The 27,188-nt window shown below is 39.4% G+C and overlaps 1 pseudogene; it reads right to left on the bottom strand.

The window, feature by feature from the left end:
* Window positions 1–5,590: 5,590 nt before the first annotated feature.
* LOC114043842 overlaps window positions 5,591–27,188 on the bottom strand; it is a 93,631-nt pseudogene continuing 72,033 nt past the window's right edge.

Here is a 27,188-nt window from a genome sequence, read left to right on the forward strand (position 1 = left end):
TTCAAATTTGGCCTGTGTGACACTGGGCCAGTCACTTAACCCTGGTCTCAGTTTCCTCATCTGAAAAGTGAGCTGGAAAAGGAAATGGCAAACCACTCCAGTAGCTTTACCAAGACAACCTCAAACGGGGCCACAAAGAATCTGACACAACTAAAAAATGACTGAACAACAGTCCCTCACTTTTATTGTACAAAAGAGGCAACTGAGACCTCGAAAGGTAATGTAACTTGACCTAGGGTGCACACAGTAAGGAGAGCACTGAAGCTGAGGTCAGAGGGCTTGAGCATGAATCCCTGTCTTGTTGCTTACCACCGATATGATCTTGGCCTCAGTTCCTTCATCTGCTAGCTGAGAGGACTGAATTAGAGGACATCTAACATCCCCCTTGGCTACAGAGCTATGATCCTACATCCCTAAACATCAGAGCCAAGATTCAAAGCTACCTCAGGTTTACCCATGGATAAGGCTGGCCCTGATCTGAAGTCTCATTAGCTAAGGGCCCATCTGACTTTGTAGAATTGGCACAGTTCATACAAAGAATGTTAGGATAGGCTTGGAGGGACCTCATCTAGTCAAACTCACATTCTCTAACTCCAAATCCAGTGGCCTTCTGGATTGCTCTTTTGTGGGTTAATATGGGAAAACTATATCAGGAGTAACTGACAAATGATTCGCAATTCGAAGGGGGCAAATGCTGCTGTTCCACATCTGTGGTAGGTGAATCTTTCATCATATCAAAAGGTTATCTCTCTCCATCTGCAACTGACTACACAGGTCTAAAATAATTCTCCTATTTTTATAGAAAGGCAGCATGGCACAGCAGATAGCCTTAGATTCAAGAAGACCGGGGCAACTAGGTGACAGAGTGGATAGACCACCAGTCCTGGAGTCAGGAGGACCTGAGTTCAAATCAGCCCTTGGACTCTTACTAGCTGTGTGACCCTGGGCAAGTCACTTAACCCGATTACCTCCAAAAAAAAAAAAGAAGAAGAATCAAGAAGACATGAGCTCAAGCCCTCCCACTGACACATGCTGGCTGTGTGAATGACAATTTACTTTATCTCTCAGTGCCCTGGGCAGGTGTCTGTAAGGAGCAGCAAAGGTGCCAATCTTCACTGATAAAAGGAATTTCTTCACTGTGTTCTTTATCACGTTAAAATCATAGATCTGATACAACATGAATATATATAGAATTTAAGGTTTGAAATGAGTGATTTTTTTTCTCTCACAATTTAAGAAGTAGATAATACAAGTATCATTATCCCCATTTTACACACAAGGGGTAGGTAGCATGTCCATGGAGAGAGAGCTGGCCTCAGTACAAAGTTTCAAGTCCTAGCTCTGACCCTGAGCAAGTTAAATCATCTCTTGGTGTTGTAGGCAATTGATAGGGGAAATTCTTCACTAGGAAAGACTTACTTCAATGAAATATCAGATCCAGTTGCTATCCCAGTTTTACAGATGGGGAAACTGAGACTCAGAGAGGTGACATCAGAGTCACGTAACTGGTAAAGGTCAATGAGGACTCACACTCAAGGTCTTCTGCCTCCTTCCACTACCTTGTGGTATTGCTAACAGAATTGGAGCCTGTAGCTTTTCTGAGTAGAAGATTCGTGATGGCAGAGCTTCATGTGAACTTTTAGCTCTCTGTAACAATAACCCATCATGATGGTATCTGTTATAACGACCACTTTATGCTCTCTTATTGTAATAAGATCTTGTTACTGAGCCAGGGCTTTACATGGCAATCAGAGCAGACTGGCTGTCAAGGGTTGAAGTCATCAATAAGGTTATGTTCTTGGAAACCTTGGGGTGACTTAGTTTAAATGGTTTAGAAGCACTGTTGACATAAATCCAAACAAACTTACCAAGAGCCAAAATCATTAAAGTCCTGGGATCTACAAACATGTGAGTCAGGGGACAAATAATTCTCCACTAAGGCTCAATAAACATATGAGAGAGGTTAGTGAAAACAGAGATGGAAACACACTACGTTGTTCAAAAGAGAAAATCATTAAGGGAGCTTATTAAAGAAGAAAAGTGGTGACAATATCAACTGAGCCACAGAAACTGAAATTGAAAAGAAAAGTTATCCCTTCCTTTTACTAAGAAGAGCATAGTCTTCATTTGTATTCTCCAGTCTTTTTCCCTTGGCTTATAGCAAGCATTACCCCTTTGCAGTATGGAGGTGACCCTAGGTTCTCAAAGGTCCTGATAAGTTATACCAGCACAGTATAAGTCATGGCAGATTCTACCCTGCTGGTGAAATGGAGTTTAACTACCTCTGAACCCAAGAAACTCCATCTTGGTTTTAAGCAATTACAGCACAGCTGTAGTATGTTGGGAAAGCAGAAAAAATAACAATGCCTATCTGTGGAAAAACTTAGTATCCTGTATGAACAAATGTCTCTTACCTAAAGTAATGGTCTGCACTGTATACTATCTATATTCTGCTTTTACTGTATATACCATATAGCACCTAAATTTTGTTAAAGCAGAAATTTCTTAATGATGAGAATGTTTTTATTCCCATGTATTTTCTGATATTTCTTACCTGTGAGTTTGTTTTTCTGTTGTTGTTCATCATTCACTCGTGTCTGTCTTTTTGTGACCATGGACCAGAGCGCACCAGGCCTTTCTATCCTCTACTATCTCTTGAAGTCTGTCCAAGCTCATGTTTGTTGTTTCCATGATACTATCTATCCATCTCATCCTCTGCTGTCCCCTTTTCCTTCTGCCTTCAATCTTTCCCAACATCAGGGTCTTTTCCAATAAGTCCTCTCTTCTCATTATGTGGCCAAAGTATTCAAGTTTCAGTTTCCGTATATGACCTCCTAGTGAATAACCTGAATTAATTTAAATATTGACCGATTTGACCTCCTTGCTGTTCGGGGCACTCTCAAAAGTCTTCTCTAGTACCAAAATTCAAAAGTGTCAACTCTGTAGCACTCAGCTTTTCTTATAGTTCTACTCTCACAGCCACACATTGCTACTAGAAAAACCATAACTTTGACTGTACAGACCTTTGTCAGCAAGGTGATGTTTCTGCTTTTTAGTAAGCTGTTCAGACTTGCCATAGCTTTCCTTTCATGGAGCAAGTGTCTTTTAATTTCAAGACTACCATCACCGTCTGCAGTGATTATTGAGCCCAAGAATATAAAATCTGATATTGCTTCCATCTTCTCCATTTGCCAGGAAGTGATGGGACCAGTTGCTGTGATCTTGTTGTTTTTTTTAATGTTAAGCTTTAAGCCAGCTTTTACACTCTCCTCTTTCACCCTTATCAAGAAGTTTCTTAATTCCTCTTTACTTTGTGCCATCAGAATGATATTATCTGCATATCCGAGATTGTTGATCTTTCTCCCAACAACCTTAATTCTAGCTTTTGATTCATCCAGCCTGGCATTTTGCATAATGTGCTCTGCATATACGTTAAATAGAGTGACCTTGCCCAACATTTCTTTTCCAATCTTAAACTAATCAGTTTTTGTATACTCCCATTTATTCTTGTGCCTTTCATTGTAGCCGATCAAAAGAGGTTCAGTGTTTCTTTTGATTTTCTTGGTTTGTTTTTTGTTTTGGGTATAAAAGAAGCTCTATTAAAAAAAAAAGTCAAGCTGAGTTTGTACTCCAACATATCCCACTCTGTGCCAAAAAAAAAAATCTGTTCACTGGTGACTGAGTCTTGGAATCTTTCTTTCAGGTACCATTACACTGGAAAGGCTCCAAGGATGGCCTTGGTCTAGCTAGGTGTGGACATATCTATCATGGAAAGGTTGGCCACTATATGGTAAGTGCTTCAGCTATGACCATTCATTAAACAATCTACCAATGTGTTGTGCTCTGTATCAGTTGAAGGGATTATCTACTCTAATGAAATGTCAATTCAATTAGTCAATAAACTATGTTAAGTGCTGGATATTCAGCACTAGCAAGTTGCTTCACTTTCATGGGTCTCAGCTACCTCACACGAAAAAGAATTGGTACCTAATGGCATGGATCTAAGAAGTGGTCACTTGTGGGTCCTTTTAGGTTTTAAATCTATGGTTCTTTGCTCTACAGCAATTATCTCTATCATTTGGGGGTGTCCCCATGTGTATATATTTATTAATATATGTTATACTACATGAACAATTATGCACAGTAGGAACTCATGCAAAAATAGATATTTTATTTTATTTTTTTGAAAGAAACTCACATACATCCAAGTTGATAGCAAAATAGAATCAGGGAAACTACATGTAGCACAATATAAACCAGAAAATATGGTGTGGAGGAGCTCTCCCATTGGGAGCAAGCTCAACAAAGATACTCTCAGATCTCACCCAAGGGGAAATTCTTTGAAGTCTCTAATGCAGCAGGCTAGGGATAGGGACATGATGGAGACTACCAGCTCCTCTCATATTGACTTCTTCTCAGAGTCTTGCTATTTCTTCAGAAACCCAAAGTGGGACTAGTATCATCCATCTTTTCCCTTGAAGCTAGAAGCAAGAAGCTCCTGAAAGCAACTATAGAGACAGAAAAAAAAAATCTTTCTTCCACTCTCACCAACTCTGCCCTACACTTGGCATTGATCTTTCCCAATGAGGATAGGGTCCCATGGGGCTTTGGAACTCAGGTTACACATCCATTCTGGAATTTCCCCAGTAATCAAAATAATTCTCACTAGCCAACTGTTTGCTATCCCTGTTAAGTTCCCTTTTGGGAGAAATTGTGACAATATTTACGCTTCTCTAATTTTGTGGTACCTCTTCCATTTTCCAGGATCATTAATAGATTCATGAAAGTGGTTCAGCAATCATATCTGCCAGTACTTTCAGGGCCTAAGGATATAACTCATCTGGAATCAACAACTTGAATTCATCAATAGCAACTAGGTTCTCTCCTATTATCTCCTTATTGTGAGTTAACAGTATTTCTTCTGGGATTTCCAGTGCAAAATGGAAAATAATAAACAGCTTCTCCTGGCAATTTATACTCAGTCTGAGCTTTAGCATTGCTAACATTATGTTTGCAGGTCTATGCCATACTCATTCATCCTGTTATCTGAGTTTTCTTCCATTTTATGCACAAAAAAATAGACATTTTAAAGGACCAAGTAAAAATAATACTTGACCAAAGTCAATAGGGAACCGCTGGAGATTACTGAGTAGGGGAATGACATGGCTAGATGTGAATTTTAGGAAAAGTTTGGAAACTGTGATGGAAGAAAACAAAATGGAGATGGGAGAAACTTGAGGCAGGGAGAGTATTTGGGAGATTATTACAATAGTCTTGGCAAGAGATGATCAGGGCTTGAATTAAGATGGTAGCTGTGTGAGTGGAGATAAGGAATTGGATGCAAAGACACTGTGGAGGTAGAAATAGCAGGGTGTAGCTAATTATATGGGCTGTGTGACAGTAGAATGAAGGATAAGGCTGAGACTGTGAACCTAGGTAACCAGGAGGATGGTTGTTCTCTTAATTGAAATGAGGAAGTTTGGAAGAGGGATGGTTGTGGATAGAGAAGCAGTAAATTTTGTTTCAGATGGGGCAAGGGAAGTGAGATTTGTTGTAGAGTAAGAAATAACAAGATGTGGGAAATGACTGGTTATGTGGGGGCTGAGAGTAAGTCAGAGATGACACCTGGGTTTCGAACCTGGAACACTGGAAGGATGATGGGGCCCTGAACACTATTAGGGAAGTTTGAAAGAGGGGTGAGTATGAGGCAAAAGATAATGCAACAAGATCACAACTCAATCATGTTTACTTGTCTTACAGGACTGATTCTGAGATAATTCAACAAGATCACAACTCAATCATGTTTACTTGTCTTACCGGACTGATTCAGAGATAATTCAACAAGATCACAACTCAATCGTGTTTACTTGTCTTATAGGACTGATTCTGTTTCACTCAAAACAAAAATAAGGGAAGGTGGTTCTTACTCAACAACCAGTGTCCCAGAGAGCAAAATCCATCCTCCAAAGGGCACCTGCCTCAGTGGTAAGGTAACCTGGATGGACGGCAGGAGGTTTTGGGGAAGGGAAGGGAAACAATTTTCCCAATGATATATCCATCAAAAATCCAAAAATTAGTCAATTATAGTTAGATCGGCACTTCTACTCTCAATTATGATTTTGTTTATTTAATAGACAACTGTAGGCTTTTGGGAAACTGTTAAAATTATGTTTGTTGAGTCTAGAGATGCAGTACACTTTGTATTTATTCTATATTTATTCAAGGTTAATTGTTAATTTTAATCCTTCCTTTGATGTGCTTATGGCCCTGTTGACAAGTTGAGTCAATAAACAGATGTTACACAGATGTCAAATAAGCCTTCAGGTTTACAGGAAAGCAAGTTGGAATTATATTGAAAAAGTGATTAAAATGTCCATACTTTTTGACCCAAAGATCCTCTTGCCAGGCACTGGCACCACCTACTGAATTTCTGGTCACCTTCAATAGTCATGCAATTGTCTACAGAATCATAGCCAAACTCTTCTTCCTGCAGTTTAAGATACTCTACAACATATCTTTTAGCCTTATTTCACACTTCTCCACAGAATGGACCTTTCACTCCAGTCAAAATTTCCACTCATTGTTGTAGAAATACATCACCTATGCTCCTACCTTTTGTCTTTTCCAAGTCCCCTCCCTAAAATGTCTTTCCCCTTCCTCTCTTTTTTCTTTTTTAACTCAATGCCTTTAGTTTTTTAAGTACATTCACTTCCCATCATGACCCAATTAGCTCCCCAATCCAGTGAAGTTTTCCTTGTATTACAGAAAAAGAAATTAAATCAAAATCAACCAACAGTCAGCTACATATTGAAATATATACAATATTCCACATCCATAGTTCTCCACCTCTACAATGAAAGGAAGGGGGCATTTTTACATCTGGAGCCAAACTTGGTCATTATAATTATTCATCATTTAGTGTTGTTTTATTGTTCCTTCCATTTATATTGTTGTAGTGATCCTGTATATGGTTTTCTTAATTCTGCCTATTTCACCATGTATCATTTCACATAAGTCATTCCAAGTTTCTCTGATTTCTTTGTTATTAGAAAGAATGACTTCTCTCTGAAGTCATTTCTTATTAGAATAGTAATAATTCATTACATTCAGCTACATTCATGGCCATTAGCCATTCCCCAATGGATGGTCACACACTTTGTTTCCATTTCTTTGCTACTACAAAAGTGCAGCAATGAAGAATTTTTTTGGGGGGGGGAAGTATTATGAAATATACATATATATAAATACATAAAACACAGATATACCCATATAATTTTGAGGTATATATATATATATATATAAGGTATAAGGTATATATGAGGTATAAATATATATATATATATATTTACAAACACATATAAAAGGTACATATGTATCTTTTTTATATGTGTGTATATAACATTTTTTTCCGTGTGTGTGTGTATGTGTGTGTGTGTGTATGTGTGTAACCCTTCTCTCTTTCCCTTCCTTAACCTACATGCCTATAAGGGAAATCTCTGGGTCAAAAAAGTATGGACACTTCAGTCACCGTTTTGTACGTAATTCCCCGCTTCACCAATGCTGTGTTAGTACACTTGCCTTCCCCCAGCTTCTTCAACACTGGCCATTTTAGTTTCTCCCCAGCTGCTTCTATGCACACATCCCACTCCCTCCTTGTGGAAGAAGGTGCTCAGTTTGGCCCGACTGCCTCAATGTTCTATAAGATTCCTTTGTAACATTAAACATCTGCTCTGAAAAATTTTATGAGGATCCGAGTGTGAAATCTCATATTTAAATCCACCAAATCACCAAGTTTTCACCTGGTTGTGTGAAGGAGTTAATTCCAACTCTTTCCCAGCCTACTGAAGAGTGCTTACTGTAATGGCTAAGTGCAGTGGAGCCTGAGAGGAGAGAGGAGGTGTCTCTTAGGATATGTTTGCACACTGCTGTGCTGATGTTAAACCACTGTGCTGAAACCTTGATGTTGCTCAGTTCTGCCTACAACCAAATGGTATTTAAAAGACCCCAGGGAGCCTTTGCTGGGCAATGACCTTTGTCTTCTGCTTGAAAGGGTGGTTGGTTTGTCAGCATTGCTGATCAGTCAGAAGCTGTTTGGTGCTTCGTCTTACCTCTGAATACAACTCCCTTATGGCTCAGGAAAGAAAGGCTATAGACTACAGAATCCAGGCTTCCACAGAGATGCATTGATACCTGTTCCTGGAAGAAAAACAGATCCTGTTTTCACCTAAGAGTCTCAGGGGACTCTGATTTCTATTGCAAAAAGGGTCATGAGAACAAACTATTAAGAAGCCAGCTATGAAGTTATCAACTCCTGGGGTTTGAAGGGGACTGTTTTTCAGTCTTTCTATGCTGGTAACTTAATTTTGGTCACAGGATTGGCAAAACAGGACCTAACCTTCTCATCCTTCTCCCACAACCACACTCCTTCCCACACACATACAAAATAGATCTTTATCCTTTAACAGTGGTTATAGGAAATACTCATTTTTCTGGACTAAATAGGAAATACAGGTATAGTGTTACAAAACCATCCTTTCACATTTTCCTCTACATTAGAGGTTCTTAACCATTTTTGGAGCATGGATCCCTTTGGCAGTTTAGTGACTCCTATGGACCTTTTCTTAGAATAATGTTTTTAAATAATTAAATAAAATACTAAATTTCAGGTAGAGGTTACTGAAAACAAAGACGTAATTTTTTTTTTCCCATCCAAGTTTACAGACTCCCTGAAATCTATCTATAGATGCCCTTGATCCTTGGACTCCAGGTTAAGAATGCTTGCTCTATATGGCCACCCAAACCACTCTAATCTGATCTGATCTAATCTAACAAGCACTTATTAAATGTATGTGATATGAAGAGATTTAGCATGATACAAGTAGAGATCTGCCATTGCAGTCAGAAAGACCTGGGATCAAGTTCTTCCTCTTATACATACACATACTAGCAGTGTAACAATGGGCAAATCACTTAGTCTCTGAACATCCCTAAACAACTCTGTAAGGCTGTAAATTATAGATAAGTTATTGAGGTGCATTAGTAGTGGTAGTTTCCACCCCAGAGATTTCCCACACTGATTTGAATAGGAGTGGGTTGGGGAAAAGGTTAGGAATATGTGAGCTCTACTATTCTACTGACATTCAATGAAAAACTGTTCCTACTAAGGGAATAGAATGCACAAGGCTGTAAGTATGTACACCATTTTTTTTTTAAGGCAATTGGGGTTAAGTGACTTGCCCAGGGTCACACAGCTAATGAGTGTCAAGTATTTGGTCTGAGGCCAGATTTGAACTCAGGTCCTCCTGACTGCTGGGCCAGTGCTCTATCCACTGCGCCACCTAGCTGCCCCATACACCATTATTTGAGGAAGGAAAGTGCACTAAGAATTGGGTGATGGGGAAAGGATTCCTGAAGGAAGTGGTATCTGAGCTGAGCCTTAAAATAAAGTAGGGATTATAAGAGACAGTGGTGAGAAGGCAGTACACTTAGACATGGAGAACAGCCTGTACAAAGACACAGAGGTGGAAGATAAAATGCTAAATTTGAGAAATAGCAAGAAGATCGTTTTGTCTGGAATACAGAATGCCCAAAGGAGAATGCTGTGAAATCAGCCTGGAAAGGTATCCTGGAAAGGTGGACTAGAACTGTAAAATATTTTAAATGTCAAACTGAGGGTTTTTTATTTTGCCCTAGAGTCAAGAGGTCGTCAGTGAAGTTTCCTAAGCAGGCAAGCGACTCCTTTGGAACTATGCTTTAGAAAAGTCCAGTTAGGAAACCCTCGCAATAAGCTCGGGGTGTGAACTAAAGTGGTAGCTAGGAAAGTGAAGAGAAATGGCAACAAGATGTGTGAGATGTGTGCTGTGGAGGAGACCCAATGCATCATTTGTCACCAGCAGCTCAGCTGGGAGACAAAGCCCCTTCCAAAGTCATCCTAGGGGCTGGGGCTCTAGGGCAAATGATCAGCTCCTGGGGCTATTTTGCAAGTGTCAACTGAATTATTTTCACTCTCTGACTGGAGCCTAAAGAATCACTTTTTGCCTTTTATTTTCTATTTGATAACAAGTTCCCCCAAAATAACCCCAGCAGATATTGGCAGGTTTCATACCTCCACTTTAGCACAAGTGGCCAGTAGCTGTAATAGCATTAACCATGACTAATGAATTTGCTATTAGTAGGTGTAATACCATGTATAATTCCAGGCCAATCCTCCCATTTATTTCACTAATGTCCCTTTTGAAGTTCCCCAGACTATACATTTACAGTCTCTTGGCAAGTCTAAGTACATATAGATAGATGCCTTTCCACCCCTTTAGCTGAAACAAAGAGTGTTTCTTGTTTCTGACCACAGAATTAGTTTTCCATAAGCTCTAAATCATATCTGTACAAGAGATGGAACTTTCCTGCATCGTTGGTTAACTGATATTCTGGCTTTCCTTTCACTGGCTTTCCTGAGTGAAGCCAGAACATTCTCAGGAAGGGCAGGGCATGGGAGAGGATAGATAACTAAATTCACCAGAGCAAGAGGGAACAGGGAGGCAGCATAACCTGGATTTAAGTTCGGGATCTAACTTCAAATCCCAGAGAATCTATGTTCTGTCAACCGGACAGAACCGGCCTCTAACCTGTAGGTGGCCGGAGCTGAACAGCGCAGGCTAGAGACAGGAGAGTCAGGAATCAAACAGAAGTTTAGTTTCAAAGGGAGGGAAATGGCTTGCAAGCAAGGAGGCAAATTAGACACACGTGCCAGGGCCCCATCCCTAGTGGGGGATCCGCTTTTGTGTGGGGAGATCTCAATACTTATACCAATGGCTAGGTAGTAAGCCCTGACAATGAGGGGTATGAGATGAATGTGATTCATAGCAGGGCTTCATGACCGGAACATGGGTACTGCAGGTGCTTGTCTGAGCTCAGAAAACACTTGGGGCTGCTCAAAGCTATACAATAATTATATGAAATGATTCTGGGACGTTGCTGTAGCTAAGATCATCCAGAGGGTGAGCGCAAAGGCTTGCCGTTAATGCCAAACTCAGGGCACAGCCTGCTTGCTAGGCCTTGGCTCTGGAAAAAAGGGTGTCTCCTGGTATCTTGATAGCTCAAATCCCAGGTGAACCATGGTGAGATTTAAAGCAACTTGCTTACTTTCTCATTCCACAAATAAGGAAACTGACCATCAGTTTCCTCATCTATAAAATGATGAGATCAGACCAAATGACCTCTTAGGTCCATTTCAGCTCCATACCTATGATCCCATGATTCCACTCTACAGAAAGTTTAATGGCCAGTGGGAAGAAATGTGCTTCAGCTAAGAGAATAAAACTGGTCAGGGTGTGGATGGTGATCCAGTGGAGTGGCAGGGCGGGCAGTAGCTTCAGTTATTTGTTCTGCGACAAAATCCTGATTGTCCCATACTAGCTGTAGGTCTGGTTATTCTAAGAGTCATTTATTAGGGACCAAGTTAACAATATTACCTGCTTATGTGTGACAAAAGGCTAGACTGGAAAGAGGCGATTAGGACCTAGCCTCTAATGCTAGTGATGCCATCAGCTATCTGTGTCACCATGGGCAAAGATTCACTCCCTAGGCTTCAGTTTCCTCATCTAAATAGTAATGATCTCATGATCTCTAAGGTCCCTTCTAGGTGTGGAATCTCAATTCTTGCCTCCACTACTATGAGGCACAGGTTAATAGACAAGATGAGGAAAGGGGAGAAAACAGAGTTGCTTGTGCTTTTAGACTGGACATAATGCCAAATGAGGATTGGTGGCACAATTGTCCATCAATCAGCACCTAAAACAAAGATAAAGAATGTCAGGGAAAATAATCATCCTCAGCTGATCTCACCAACTAGAGCCCAAACCATATCAAGTCTAATTATTTTTATATTAAACCCAATTTCCATTCCAATACTGACATCCACCTCTTCCATATTTCCATTAAATTTTAATTCATCAGACCTAAAGTACCAAATGTTGTCAAGTCCAACAGTCTACAAACATTTATCAGGCGCTTACTATGTGCTAAGCACTCTGGTAAGCACTGGGAATACAACTGCAAATCAAATGACTTATTGGCCAGAGGGTAATTTAAAATTCTTAGGAAAAAATATACAGAATATTTATATCTCCAGTGCCCTAGTCCATACTAAAGTTTTAGCATAAATGAAATCAAACTTAAAAATCATTACAAGACGCTCCAATTCCCTAGGGAAGAATTGGCCCTTCAGAGAAAAAAATGGACTGAGGTGTTTGACTTGAAGAAGGGTAGAAGGATAATAGCTATCTTCAAGAGTCTGAAAGGCTTATTCCTGCTTGGTTCTAGGGTAGGGACTGGCTAACTCCATTTCTGGGTCAGATCTGACCCTCAGCATTGCAGCCAGAAGCTATACAAAAAACAAGTAACCACATTTGGCCCACAGTTTGCCAATTCCCGCTCTCGAGAGCAAAACTAGGAGGAATCAGCCTAGGACACCAAGGTTCAGAGAGGCAGATTTCCACTCATCATAAGGAAAGTCAAGAAGGTCAAGCTAAGTCAATGAGCATTTATGAAGCTCTTACTATGTGTGAGGCACCATGTTAAGAACTGGGTCATCCTAACAATTAGGGATGTATAGAAGTATTAATGTGCTGAAAGTGAGCTCCCCATTACTGAATGTCTTCAAGGAGAAACTTGATGTCCATTTTTCCAGTGTTATATATAGACTACCATGTAGACAGATGTTCAAGGAGGGGTTAAACCAGATGCCAGTGCCAGGACTGTGAAATTACTAGGTATCTGAAGAATGCATTTGACCCAATTTGAAATCTTCATTTCATTAACTATGCATGATAATGTCACTGGGAGGGGAAAAAAGTCTTTGCCAATATTCTGAAATTTTTTTATAGATTTGTGATTAACTTCTAATTATAGACTAATTACCTTGTTCGTTATCATGAAAGATCTTATGTGTTGACATATAATCTATAAATGATGCCAGCAAGGCAGCAGCAGATTTAATACATTCTAATACCACAATCTCCTTTTTCTTCACCAAGAGAGAACGGAGAACTAGGCTGCTACTGCTTGTCTGGTGGCTTATTCTTACTAGTGAGCATTAAGAAACAGTGACAGGATTTCAGCAGCCAGAGAATGAATGACTCAGGTAAACTTTCTGATTTTACTTCTAAGAGAAGTTTAAGGTGATTGATAAGAGAGAAAAATGGGCTCTGTTTCTAGGTAGCAGCAGCCTAGATGGATCAATGAAGCAGTTGGTTCGGGACAGATGTGTGTGTGTGTGTGTGTGTGTGTGTGTGTGTGTGTGTGTGTGTGTTTGTGTGTGTGTGTGTGTAAGTATATTTAAGAATACGTACAGGTCTTTGTATTCAAGTGTTTATCTACTGGCTCTGATGAACAAACCCACTCAAATTGCCTCAGAAAATGAAGTGGAAGTTTCCATAGAACATAAAACAATATCATCTCTTCTAGTAGAGGAAGTATTCAATTACATTTGGGTTGCTATTTTTTGGTTTCTTACATGCTGCTGTAGATTTAATCTTTCTATCATTGTGTTCCCCTTTCCACTGTAAATGATACCATCCACTCCTCCTACTCGTTGGTTGCCTCCAAGGAAGTTTCTTCATCCCTAGAAACTTGGAAATTGCATCTTGTCCAATTCCTGTTCACTCTAAAGGCAATAACATCCAGACATCCCTCATTCTGTTCAGAAGAAGAGAAAGCCATTGCCTCCCACACATCTGCCAGAGATGCGCAATTTGAAATCTCCAATGAAAGATTTGTAGCAGCTCATTTACCTAGGTGGGCGCCCCCCCTCCCCACTGGCGGAAGAGGAAGTCAGGCATGTATAAATCCCAGTTGTTTGCAATCTGATGGCCCTGAGTTCTTGTTCTCCTGGGTTCAGCAATAAGAAAGCTTGCCTTCTGCTTGAGACTAAGAAATTTCAAAAGTTACCCCCAAGACACGAAAGGCAATTCCTGGTTGTTGTGCTGTGGAATTTGTGGCATGGCTTTTTTTTTTTCCATCTAGGGATCATGATCCTATTTCTCTGCTTCAGGCAGGAAATGACTAAGCATGAGAATGACTAAGCAAAATAATTATCATAATGTTGCCCTTGTCATATGCCGGCTTTTGACCGTAACAGAATCACTTCACTTCTCTGTACTCTCCTCCAAAATTCACTAATACTCTAAATTACAGAAGACTTGACTTGCAGATTTGTATCCATGGAACTAGTTTCCAAGCACAGGTTCCCTATGCGGATAAAATCATAGGATTGGACCGCCCCCCCCCCAAAAAAAGGATCCATTAATAGCTGTAAGATCCACATCCAGAAAAAGAACTTAAGGAGTCTGAATGTATAATATTTTCATTTTCTTTGTTTTTTTTCTTTTGTTCTGTTTTTTCTTTCACAACAAGACTGATGAGGAAATATGTTTAACATGATTGCACATATCTGAAGTATATCAGATTGCTTGCCATTTTGGGGAGGAAGGAGGGAGGGAGGGAGAAAAATTTGGAACTCAAAATTTTATAAAAATGAATGTTGAAAACTGTCTTTACATGTAATAGGAAAAATAAAATACTATTTACCTTAAAAATATAGTTTTGAAATGTTTAATAAAAAAAGAATAATATAAACAAAGGAAAAAATTCCATAAAATAATTCTTAAAAGTTAAATCTTTACAACCAATTGTAGGGGCCTCATTCACTGGATGACCTCCCCTAACTCTATCAAACTACCTTCAGGAAATATTTCCATGTGCATTTAGAAACCAATAAATGCTTTTTTTTTTTTTGCTTTTTAAATCACTATGAGATCCAGGGCCTAGATCACATGGGGTTCTATAGACAGGTTAAAGACTTTTCTATGTCTCTTTTTTACACTCCTTTTCTGTTGTTGTAGGCTGTAACACATTGCAAACAGCAGTCAGGCAACATGAAGGAAGTCATCAGAGAATCGTATAATTGAAAAAGAAGATGTGCTGGTCATGTAGCAAGAGCGAGGAAAAACCAACCAGTGGACAACTGCATGTGACAATGGTGTCTTTGTGATATCAAGAGATAGCAATTAAGGCCCCTCGAGGTGCATTACTGGAGAGAACACATGCCCTAATGAGATCACAGATCCACTGACAAAATTTTTTTTGTCTACCTGCTTCCTGCAGTCTAGCAGTTATGAAGCTGCATTCTCTGACATGAAACATCCAGTGAGTGACTGCACTCTTGAGACACATGGAAACAAAAACATCGTTATTCCCAAGGCCTAACCCTAGTTCCACCATGATCCTGCTCATCATTTTTGCTCATCTTTCCTTGTCCAAGGATCCCAGATCTCAGCACCACAATATTAATTATTCTAAAAGTAAAATGAAAATTAGTGGCCTTTTTTTTTTTTGGAAACCAAATGAAGTTTATGTAAAACTGCTAATTAACTGCTAATTCCTAGGTAAACAGGATAAGAGCTAGAATTTTGTACAACTCACTGCAGGCCTGCATGAAATGATCCTGCTTGCATATCTAAAGAAATTAAATAATACGGTTCTTTTTTCTAAATCAAGAAACCAGCGTATAAGGGAATTAAATCACTTGGCCAGGGCAACCAAGTTAGAGAGCTATGGGTTACTTGGAGAGCTAAGCCAGTCAGATGAACACAGGCGAACAGGCTGCAGAGGAAATGTTCTTCAAGATGGAGAGAAAAAGACAGACTGACAGAAAGGGAGGAGAGAACAAAGAGGAGAGAAGGAGAAACAGAGGGTCAAAGAAAAACAGGAAGACAAAGACAAAGATAGACAGAGAGAGATGGACAGAGAGAGGGACGAGGGAGTAAAAGAGAGAGAGGGATAGATAGAGATAGAGGGGGCAGAGAAAAAAGTGAGAGAGAGTGAAAAAAAGAGAGACAGAGACAGGCCGAGACAGAGAAAGGTAGGAGAGAAAGGGAGAAGGAGGGAGGGAGGGAGGGAGGGAGAAAGAGAGAGAGAGAGAGAGAGAGAGAGAGAGAGAGAGAGAGAGAATGGGGAAGACATAACCATCCATCTTTGGAGCCTATAGCCTCTCAAGGGAGACATACATTTTTCAGCTTCAGGAAGTCTTCACTAACTTGTACCTTCACAGCATTCCATAGGTTTCACCCCCAGAATGCAGGGGGAGAATCTGCCTTTTCTCAAACAGCCTTTAGTCCTGTCAATGGTTTCATCCTCACTCCCCTGCCTACCCTCCCTCTTCACCCCGTATATCCCATGGGAACAGTCACATAATGGGTAGTATAACAGAAGGAAACATCAAAGCCGCCAAATCGTTCAGTCAAGGTCTGGAACAGGCCAGCCGATCAAGGGATGATGATAAAGAAGAAAACGACCCCTGGGCTGTCAGATGATTGTATTCTCCACGGGAGGTGAGGGTGGGGTCTCAATAACCCACATCAAGCAAGTGATATAAAGTGACTAATTGTTTCCAGTATAGTTGCTGATTGCAAATGGTGGTGGTTGTATGATTAAAAAAAAATAAGGCTATCCATCAAGTTCAAGCCTAAAGAAACAGTGGGAAAAGGTGCTGGATTTGGAGTAAAACAAAACAAAACAAAACAAAACAAAAAAATGCTATATTTGACTCGCATCTCCAAAGCTTGTACAAAGTATTTCTATCTAGGCATCTGTTTCCTCATCTGTAAATTGAGGGGTTTGACCTAGACAACCTTTAAGGTGCCTGCCAGTTTTAAATTTATGCTTCTAATCTAAGTAATTGATTTGAGAGCTAAGGGGTTAATAACAGCCTTTCAAAAGAAGAGCCCCCAAATTCCAACTCAGTACCCTTCGATTCAATAAGCATTTCTTTAACACTTACAAGGTACCAGGCACTGTGAGAGATTCTGGGAATACAAAGACAAGAATCAAACATTCCTTTCCTCAATCCTATGGTTGTTCCAGCTTGGGGATGGCAAATAAGGTGCCATTGACTGAGCACTGATTCTTGGGTGGGAGGCAGGACAAAGTCACTGACTTTCAAAGCAAGGGCACAGAGTGAGGCATCAAATTGGCACCAGAGGTCTAACCAATACTTTTTGCACCCGGGGCAAAAATGAATAGATTTTGGGTGGGGGAACAGAGCACACAGCCTCAAAGGATCCAATAAAAGATCCCAGACATGAGATTTCTGGCAGGAGACAGAGACACTATAGGTGGGAAAGAACAGGACTAGAGAGAGAAAGAATGGACCCAGCAAGGCCATGGCTGATGCCTAATTATTCTTCCTAACTAGGGGTGAAACTCAGTTGTTTCTACCTGCTAAAGGAGTAAAAGTCCTATCTGTACTCTAAATTTTTGTGCCCTCAAGCAAAGCAATCATTAGTTTGTGTGAAGTAGGTCATAGGATCATGGCTTTAGAGCTGAAAGGGACCCTGAAGGGTCATTGAGTCCAACCCTTCATTTTTAGAGATGAGAAAACTGAGGCTGAAAGAGTTTAAGTGACTTGTGCGGGATCATAGCTAATAACTGTCTGGAGTAGGATTTAAACTATAAATCTGCTTACTCCAGGTCGAGCACCCTGCCCACTACACCATGAAACCTCTGAGACTGCTGATCTCAAATCTCAAAGTTTCATCAGATGCTTCTAGACACCCCAATTTGCCCCTAACGTGAGCTCACTTTTCCTGGCCTCATTGAATGGTGTCTCTTCCATTCTAACAAAATCTTCACTTCTAAAATTACTTTCAAGTCCTTTCTTTGGCTCTCCAAAAGAAATGTCGGAGAAACAAAAGGTTTCTCAGCCCAAATCTAGGAAATAAATCTTTGCATTAGGGCACCAGTGAAATAATAATCCCTTGCCAGAGTTCTGTTGTGCTAATGATGTATTAATGTCAGCCTCTACTGTAGCACCATTGCCCCGATGATGTGCTACTCAATAACTTGGCACCACTTGTCAGAAACTCAGTCAGGTCCCTCAAGCTTTGCAAATTTAATCTGAAAAACCTTCATAATTTAAAGAACTACTAAGGAAAAAAGTTGTTAGGAGGTAGACATACCAAGTCCTTGGTCCCCTTTGAGCCATATCAGAATGGGGAAGGTCATAGCAGGAGCAAAAGGATGAAGTGAACTGGGGTCCTCAAGATGGAAATTCCTAATATTTAAGGATTTTTTCTCTCATGACTAAATTCTCCCCAAGTGTATTTTAGGCTATAAAGTGAAATAGCTTTGAAAATAATCAGTTTTGTAGATACTAATAGAGTACCAAATCAGACAATTCAGGCTCAAGTCTTAGCATTCATTTTTATGCCCTGTATCTGTGTGACTTTGGGCAAATTATTAAACTTTGATGGGCCTCAGTTTCTTTATCTGTAAAATAAGGATGTGAGGTTAACTTCTAAGGTCTCTTCTAGCTATAAATTGTGTTAAGCTACTGTATTAAACTAATCTTACCTCTTCTTTCTCTTTCTTTTTACAGTAGATTTTCATGACAGTTTTGAGCATATGTTGTGACCAATCTATGACTCACTTTGCTTCAGAAAAGAGGTTCCCAAATTGTCAGTGTGAGTACTTCTTGGTAATACCAAAATATTTCACTGACCCTAACATGATAGCAATGTACTATACCTACTATCCTTTGAATGAGATAAAATATGTAGTGACAAAATCACTAAGAATTCAGTAAGACTTTTAAATGAATTTTTTATTTGATTCATCAGAATAGCATTTGTACACATCTGAAAAATAGCCATGGATTTATTATTTAATTACTTTATTCTTCAGAGGGAATCTTAGCTTTGTTATCATACTGAGTCATTAAATCTGCAGGTATAGCTTTAAGGGATTGGAAATCTGGATTAAGCAAATAACAGTTTCAACTTTATATCTAGCTCCACATCCATTATTTAGATTTTAATACAAGTGCAAAAATTTGCCACAACATGTGTTGACAAAAAGCATGAAGCATTTCACACTGTTTGGTGTCCATATGACTTCAGACCCCTTACATTAACTGTGTAGTCCTCAGGCCAGGGACCTCTGCTTTAGAACAGGGATTCTTAAATTTTTTCCGCTAGAGAAATCTTTTTGCATTTTTGGGGGGTTGGCATTGCATGGCCTGAGGGCATGCACAATGCAAAGTGCACCTGTTTTCTGTTCAGAACCAAGGCTACAATGAAGTTGTGTGATGCAGCGTGGACAAGTGATGCCAGAAACACTTTGGATTCATTACATGTTTGATTTTTAATTAATTTTTAGTCTTTGCATGTTTCGCAACCCCATATGCGGTCACGACTCACAGTTTAAGAAGCCTGAGTTTAGAGTAGAATCCTAGTTATCTTATGAGATCTCTGAGTCATTTGTAAAGCTTCTTGAAGTAAGATACCTCTTCCACCAAAAAATGCATAATTTATTCTTGTGTAGTCACACAAGCCATCTTTCACATTTTGAATATTCTCCCTTGTTATCTTTGCCCATTGACAACTTTGGTTCCCTTTGAGACCCAACTCAAAGGATGAAGCCTGCCTGATTATCCCCAGCAAAAATATTCTCTTCCTCTTCAATTGTCTGGGTCTCTCTTTTGCCCCTGTCACACTCAACCTTGTATTATGATGATTAGTCTATGAGCTATATAGGCCCTCCAGTATAAATGTTAGCTTCCTGAAGGTTGGGACTATGAGGTTTTTCATCTTTGTATCTCCAGGGCCAAGCATAATGCCTTGACATGTTTGTCAAATGAATTAATGCCTTAAATAAACTAAGGGTTCTTATATTTAAAATAAAACTAATTTTAAAATTTTATAAAGTTTGGCCTTTGTAAAGTGAACAACTCCTTTGTAAAATGGACAGACCTAATTTATGTTTTATGAATTCAGATTTTGGTATCCCAAGTCATACCTGTATAGTTTTAACATGAATGTTTCTGGCTAGACATAGAATAAGTCAAAGACCGTGTACTTTATCCATGTATGATATTAGTGGACAGCTAGGTGATACAGTGGATAGAGCACTGGGCTTGGAACCAGAAATTCATCTTCATGAGTTCAAATTCAGCCTCAGACATTTACTACCTGTATGACCCTGGGCAAGTCACTTAACCCTGTTTGCCTCAGTCGCCTCATCTGTAAAAATGAGCTGAAGAAAGATATGGTAAACCACTCCAGTTCTCTACCAAGAAAATCCCAAATGGGGTCACTGAGAGTCAGACTTGACTGAAAAATTACTTAATAACAATGTATGATATTAACATCCACAAGAGAGCTAATAGAAATGGGTGGACCTAGTCAGATCAAAATACCCATCTCATTCTCTCTATTTCCTTACTTTTCCTGGACTTGGGCCTAATTTTACAACCAAATTTTAAGAGGAAGCAGTTAAGTAGAGTAGAAAGAACATTGGCTTTGGAGTCAAGATATGTGGGTTCAAATCCTGCCTCTCATGCTCTTGAGTTAGAGGACCTGGGTTAAATGCTTCCTACTCATTTCACTATAAGCAAATCACTTATGCATCCTATGCCTCAGTTTCCTCATCTGTAAAATGGACAGATTGGTCTCTCCGGTGAAATGATTGCAGTTGTTAAAGCCCCTTCTAGCTTTACCAATCCAATCTATCAGTCATCAATATAATATAACACTTAGATAAAACTATATTCTGAGATCAGATAAGTAGTTGCAAAATAATTTTAAGTCTAGAAATTCCAGGGAAGTAAAATGTTGTAAATTGACTGTATTATGAAAAAAACAAGTTGTTAAGTTTGTCGAGCTGTTAAATCAAGCCTTCTTGTTGCCACATGTTCAGTATTTGTTTCAATAGGAGCATCAAGAAGATGATGAGAGAGGGAAGGAGTTCAAGTCCTCAGCTCCCAGAAGATGGGGTCACCTCTCCCCAATTCTAGGGATGGGTATTTTTCTCCTTTATCAGGCCAGAATGATATATGAGGACCAGCTGCAGGAATATGTGTACGTCCTATCTCAGTGTCTACTCTTTGTTAATAACTAAAAAAGCGTGCTCTTTCACTCTCTTGTTACTTTGGGGGACCTTCAAATGACTTCTCTGGATAGACAGCTAAGGAGGTCTTCCAAGTCAGTAGTTCCCTATGACTGCCAAGATCAAATACAAAACCCTGTGTTTGCCATTCAAAGCCATTCAGAACCTGACTTTTCCTATCTTTCCACCTGTCTTATACCTTACTCCTCTCCATGTACCCTCTGATGCAGTCTCCTTGCTCTTTCTTGCATGAGACATTCCATCATCCACCTTCCTACATTTTTACTGATTGTCCTCTACACACAGACCAAAAAAGATCGTTTATTATTGTTATTATTACCACTATTGTGCTGTATGGCCTCTCTCTCACACACTGGTACATTAATAAACCTTATTCCAGCATCCAGTATGTGGGTGGTCTCCTAAATACTCTCTCATCACAGGGTTCTACTGTCTACTGCAAAGAAATCCAGACTAGTGTTCCACAGCAATACAAATCTAATCTGCAGATGCACTAATCTTGCTACATAACCTTTGCATTGCTGCACCGTGTTGACCTGGACATATTGGGCAACTGGGAATTTATTTCACCACTCCACTATTACTTGTGTTTTATTTCCTACAATGAACGTAGGGTCTCTGTACTTTAACTCTCACATGTGGGCCCTGTCTAGTAACATGCCAGCTAAAAAGAATGCCTGGCTCACTAACATGCTGCATTCATATTACTAGATTCTCCCTCTGATCAAGAAATACCCAATGGATGATCTTTGTGTTGAGTAAAATATACATATATATGAATATATAACATATTCTTTTACTAATTATAATTAACTAAACATATATGTGTGTATGACAGTCTCGTCTGGTCCTGCTAACCTTTCAGTTTATTCATTTTAATTAATTCATTTGGCAATTTAATTCAACAAATGTTTTTAAATCTTCTACCATTTTCACCATGCAAGGTTCACTGGGCTTGGAGTCAGGAAGACCCAAGTTTAAATCTAGCCTCAGATACTAGCTGTGGGAACTTGGGCATGTCATTTACTTGGCCTCAGTTTCCTCAACTATAAAATGAAAATAGTAACAGCAACTACCTTCCAAGGTTGCTGTGAGGATCAATGCTTAGCAAAGAGCCTGGCATATAGTGTCACTATATAGATGCTTATTCCCTTGAGGGAGATACAAAGTTAGGAAAAGAAACAGTCCATGACCTCATGGTGCTTATAATCTAGTACAGGAATAGGACAACAACTCAGATAACTATGTATCAATACTTTAACGGAGTTTGCAATTTCATCACTGCAGATACTACCACCAGTGCAGATTGCAACCGCTCTGTCGTCTTGAAGAGTTGCTTTGGCTGGAAGATGTCCCACCCCGCAACCAATCTCTCCAATTCTAGCCGGGTTGATCTCCAATCAATACCCTATATAAAGACTATCACTTGGCCTGAACTCAAAGCCTTTTCAGCTTTGTGGGACCTGTCAGAACATGCCCTTCACTGGTATAAGTTCTGATTCAATTCAATTTTTTGTTCATTTGTGTTCGACTCTTCATAACCCCATTTGGGGTTTTCTTGGCGAAGATACTGGAGTGATTTGCCATTTTCTTCTCTAGTTCATTTTACAGATGAGGAAACTGAGACTAACAGGGTTAAGTGACTTGCCCATGGTCACACAACTAGTAAGGGTCTGAGGCCAGATTTGAACTCAGGAAGATGAGTCTTTCTGACTCCACGTCTAGTACTCTAACCACTGGGCAACCTAGCTGCCCTTCAATTCACTTTAGCCAAAGTAATTTATAGCAGAGGGGATAGTGTAAGGCCTGATGAAAGAGATAGCAGTTTGAGTTGAGCCTTGAAGATGGAATTCAATGGGTGAAGGGAAAAAGAAAGCACATTATAGGCAGAGGCAGCAGAGAATTGTAGAATGTTAGGACTGGAAGGAACCTACAAGTTAGACCTGGCAGAAGTCCTACATCTGAAACACAATAGCTGTGCCCCCAGGAAAAGGGGAAGGGGAAGGGGAAGGAAGGAAGGAAGGAAGAACTTCATGGGAGGTAGGCAGATATAACTTGCTTTACTCAATATATGGGATATACCTCATATTCCACAAGTTTATCATATGAGTAATTTTTATAGTCAGAAATTCTTGAAAACCATAAACTCAGGTATAAAGCGGTTGATTTGTATCAGTGGAAGAAGTAGTCATAGCATAAAAATGACAAGTTCTTGACTTTTTGAAAAACAAAAAAAAAGATAAACATTTAACTTTGTTTTGTGGGCCAGAGCAAGAAATAAAAAATGAAACAGAATGTTTATAAGTCCTATACATGTAGCCTTTAAAGCAGGTTATAGTGGTAGAGATAGAGATGACATCTCTGTAATTCACCTTTTCTCTCATACATTTTACCTCAGAAGGTTGTGAGCAAAGTGTTTTATAAAAACATGTGAACATTCTATTTTTATTATTCCCTGCGCTTTTGGTATTGCTAGTGGAGATGCCAATAGATGCCAATTTTGTTCATTAATAAAATGATCTTCTTCATGTTCGCTAGAAGGGAACATATTCAGAGTCCCCAATATGGCCTCATTCTTTAACCTTATCAATTTGACCAGGTTCTATTGTTTAACTTATTATACCCCTTTTAATCAGGGCAGCTAGATGGCACAGTGGATAGAGCACTGGAAATCAGGAAGACACATCTTCCTCAGTTCAAATTCAGACTCAGACACTTACTAGCTGGGTGTGACACTGGGTAAGCCACTTAACCCTATTTGCTTCAGTTTCCTTATCTGTAAAATGAGCTGGAGAAGGAAATGGCAAACCACTCCAGTATCTTTGCCTAGAAATCCCAAATGGGGCCATGAAGAGCTGGAGATGATTGAAAAACAACTCGTCTTTCTAATCAATTCAATATTCCCCCTTAAGTTCAGCACAGCATCTACTGACAATATAAACTATATGCAATGAGGTTATAAGAAAGACGAAGTTGATAAAGAGAAAAAAAGCAATTAGTCTTGCTAGATTGTATTCCTTTCTTTTTTGGGAAGAGGGTAGAGGTAGTCTTTAATCATTTGCCATCTTTGTTTTGTTTTTAGCAACCTATTTGGAGCTATATTTCTCTAGTAGAAAAAAAAAGGAAAAAAAAATCAGAAGGGGAAGGGTGTTTTGCTCACCACCTTTACCAGTTTCTTTGCTCTATTCCCCTTTCAGTGAAAGAGATTGCATCTCAGGTGGTTCCCAAGTTTCCCTCAGCTAATTTGCAGCATCCAATGTTGCCTGATTTAGCTCATATTGTCACCTTGCTTATCAGAACCCCTGAATATCGCCAAGTAGGAAAGAGGCACAGAACAGAGCCCAGCACAGCACACCATGGAAGGAAAGCACCATCTGATTAGCCCAAGCCAAGCAACTTAATAGGTTTGTTTCTGAAAAGCACAGAAAATTTGTAAGATAAAGATATCCCTGGGAAGTTCCAAGTTGATGATCACCTAGGCTGGGTGTTGATAAAGAAATCCATCCTTTTTCACTCCCCCCAGGGCAATCAATCAACTCAGCAGTGTTAGCCACATTCTCTATCACAAACTTATAGTGAACAACGGGGGTCAACACAATTGTTCAGAGATAGGCAGTACATTTTTTTAGTGTTCTTCCTCCTCTATACCCCCCCTCCTCCATCCCTTTATTTCCCTTAAATATTTGAAATGTGAGGATATTAAATGTTTCTGAAAGTGAAGAGGCAGAGTTCATTCACTGGAAAGAAGAATTGTTTTCCAGACGTTGGGAGCTGTCCAAGCCTCCCTGGTGGGGTCAGCCAGTACACTCCATCCTGAGCAGTCGCCCCCGCTGCCCCATGAGTCCCTCTGTCAGTTACACAGATCATGGGATGGGGAGCAAGACTGAAGATCCCGGCTGTCTTCCTTCATTCTTGCTCTGTTTCTTTTGAAAACATATTTGACATATAGAAAGCTGGTGTTATGCTGATTGTGATATGTGTTGACAATAATGGACCATCGTCAGTCAAGAAAATAGTGTAGAGAAAAGAATGCTGAATTTAAGAGTCAAGACACTATTCTGAGTTTGGGTTTGAGTCTTTTCTTATCATGTGACTTTGGGAAGGTGACTTGACCTTTCTGGATGCTCTTTTCATTCTCTATAAAATAAGAGGGTTGGACTAAATGGTTTTTAGGGTCCTTTCTAGTTCTAACATTGTGACTGAGTGAAGAAATCCCAGAATCTGGAATAAGGGTATTGGCATGACTGGGAATGGGTTAAAAGGCTCTATTTCTCTATTTTCTTCTCTTTCAGCTGCCAAAGACTCACTTTCTAATCTCTATTATGTATTCTAGGAGTCCTTACTAAGGAGTTTATAGCTGGAATTCCACCAGACTCTACCTATCTACCATAATTGAATTTGCAAAGGACTTTAGTTAAAACCATTAAACATGAGACAGAAAAGTGAAACTGATATAACAGCAACACCATTAGGAGCCAGCCTTCTAATGAAGAACCTATACCCACTAGAAAATGAAGGACAAACTGATGGAATCTTATTAAAAAGGAAACTTTTCCATCAAGGCACATAAGAAAAGTTGATTCAGAATGAAGGAAAAGTTTAGGATGAGGTAGAGGAAAGGGAGAAAATGGAAACAAAATGACAGGAGAAGAAGAAAATGAGAAGAAAAGTGTTAGAAGAAAGATCTAGAAGAGAAAATGGTAAAAGGGAGGAAGACAGCTAAATGGAGAGGAAGAAGTAAATGGTACAATGAAAAAAGTACTGGATTTGTAGTTACAGGACCTGAGCTCCAATTCCAGGTTTGTTATTTATTATTATGTGACCTAAGGCAAGTCATTAACTTCTCTGGGACTCAGTTTCCACATCTATACCATGAGGGAGTAGATCAGATGATTTTTATACTCCCTTTCTGTTCTAAATCTTACAGTATGACAAACAAAAAAAGAAAATGAAGAAGCTGACTAATAATGTACAGACAACAGAAATTTTGAGTTGATTATTCCCCAGAAGAATTAGCCAACACCAAGAGGTGAATCTTTGTAGAGAACTTAGATGATCCCATTAGATGGAAAACTAAGGAATGAATTTTCTCCATTTGAGTCAATTCTTAATAATAAACTATTAAATTATTTGTTACTAAGATGATTTATTATTTGGACTATCAGAAAAGATGAAATAAATACTACTTTATGAACTATATAAACTAATATATATATACTACATACACGTGTGTGTTTGTGTGCGTGTGTGTGTTTGTGTGCATGTGTGTGTGTGTGTGTGTGTGTGTATGTGTATGTGTGTGTGTGTGTGTGTGTGTGTGTATGTGTAAACTAGCTTCATATGGAAGTGAGATGAACTTGGCTGGTTCTTAGTAAGTGACAAGATAGGCCTGCCTGTCCTTGAAGCCTTTCTAGCTTGGTAAGACCTATCATAGCTTGCCTTCCATGGACTTTCATAAGTGAACCTAGAATTTCCTCTATGACCAAACAAGACATGAGGGCTTGCATGGAGGTATTTAAAAGATAGTTCATTTAAGTAAATGCCAAAAAAAGTTGAGTTGATCATATACTTATAAATAAACTTATTTATTTTTGCTAAAGCAATCTCAGCAGATTTTTATCATGCTTTTATTTTCTTATGGAGTGACTGTAAGGGAATTTCCAAAGGGAGTTCCCTGGAGAGAAAGTTCAGGAATGAGATCAGTAATCCATCTTTCCTGGGTAGAGATTTCCTCAGATACTACCCAAATTATGGATGGGGGAGAAAGGTAATCCTTTTTTTAAAAATATGGCCTTTTAGATAAGGCTCAAGAGGGGGAGATGTGTATTATTATTTTTTTATACCAAACATCATAATTCATCTCCATCCAGATAGTCAGTACTTTTTATGTATTTTCCACAAGGAAGGTTCCTAACACTTTTCAAATTGTGAACCTTTGGCCTGCTCCATTTTCACTGTGGTTCATTCCAGTTTTCTTGGCAGGCACCTGTGACATGCCTGTAGAACTACTTGCTTAATGACCCCATTGGTCAGCAGAGTTGCTCCTGTGGAGCAAATGACTTTCACAGATGAGATCTATCCAGATGTGTGTGTGTGTGTGTGTGTGTGTGTGTGTGTGTTGGAACATTTTTCCCCCGAAGATGTATTTCCACTATCCAGATTCTGGTTAAATGGACAGGTTAATATAACAAGAGTCTAAATGAAGGCTCTGGGATCCAGGGACAGGGAGA

The sequence above is a fragment of the Vombatus ursinus genome, unplaced genomic scaffold, assembly GCF_900497805.2.
Source record: "Vombatus ursinus unplaced genomic scaffold, bare-nosed wombat genome assembly UNPS02014770.1, whole genome shotgun sequence".
Lineage (NCBI taxonomy): Eukaryota > Metazoa > Chordata > Mammalia > Diprotodontia > Vombatidae > Vombatus > Vombatus ursinus.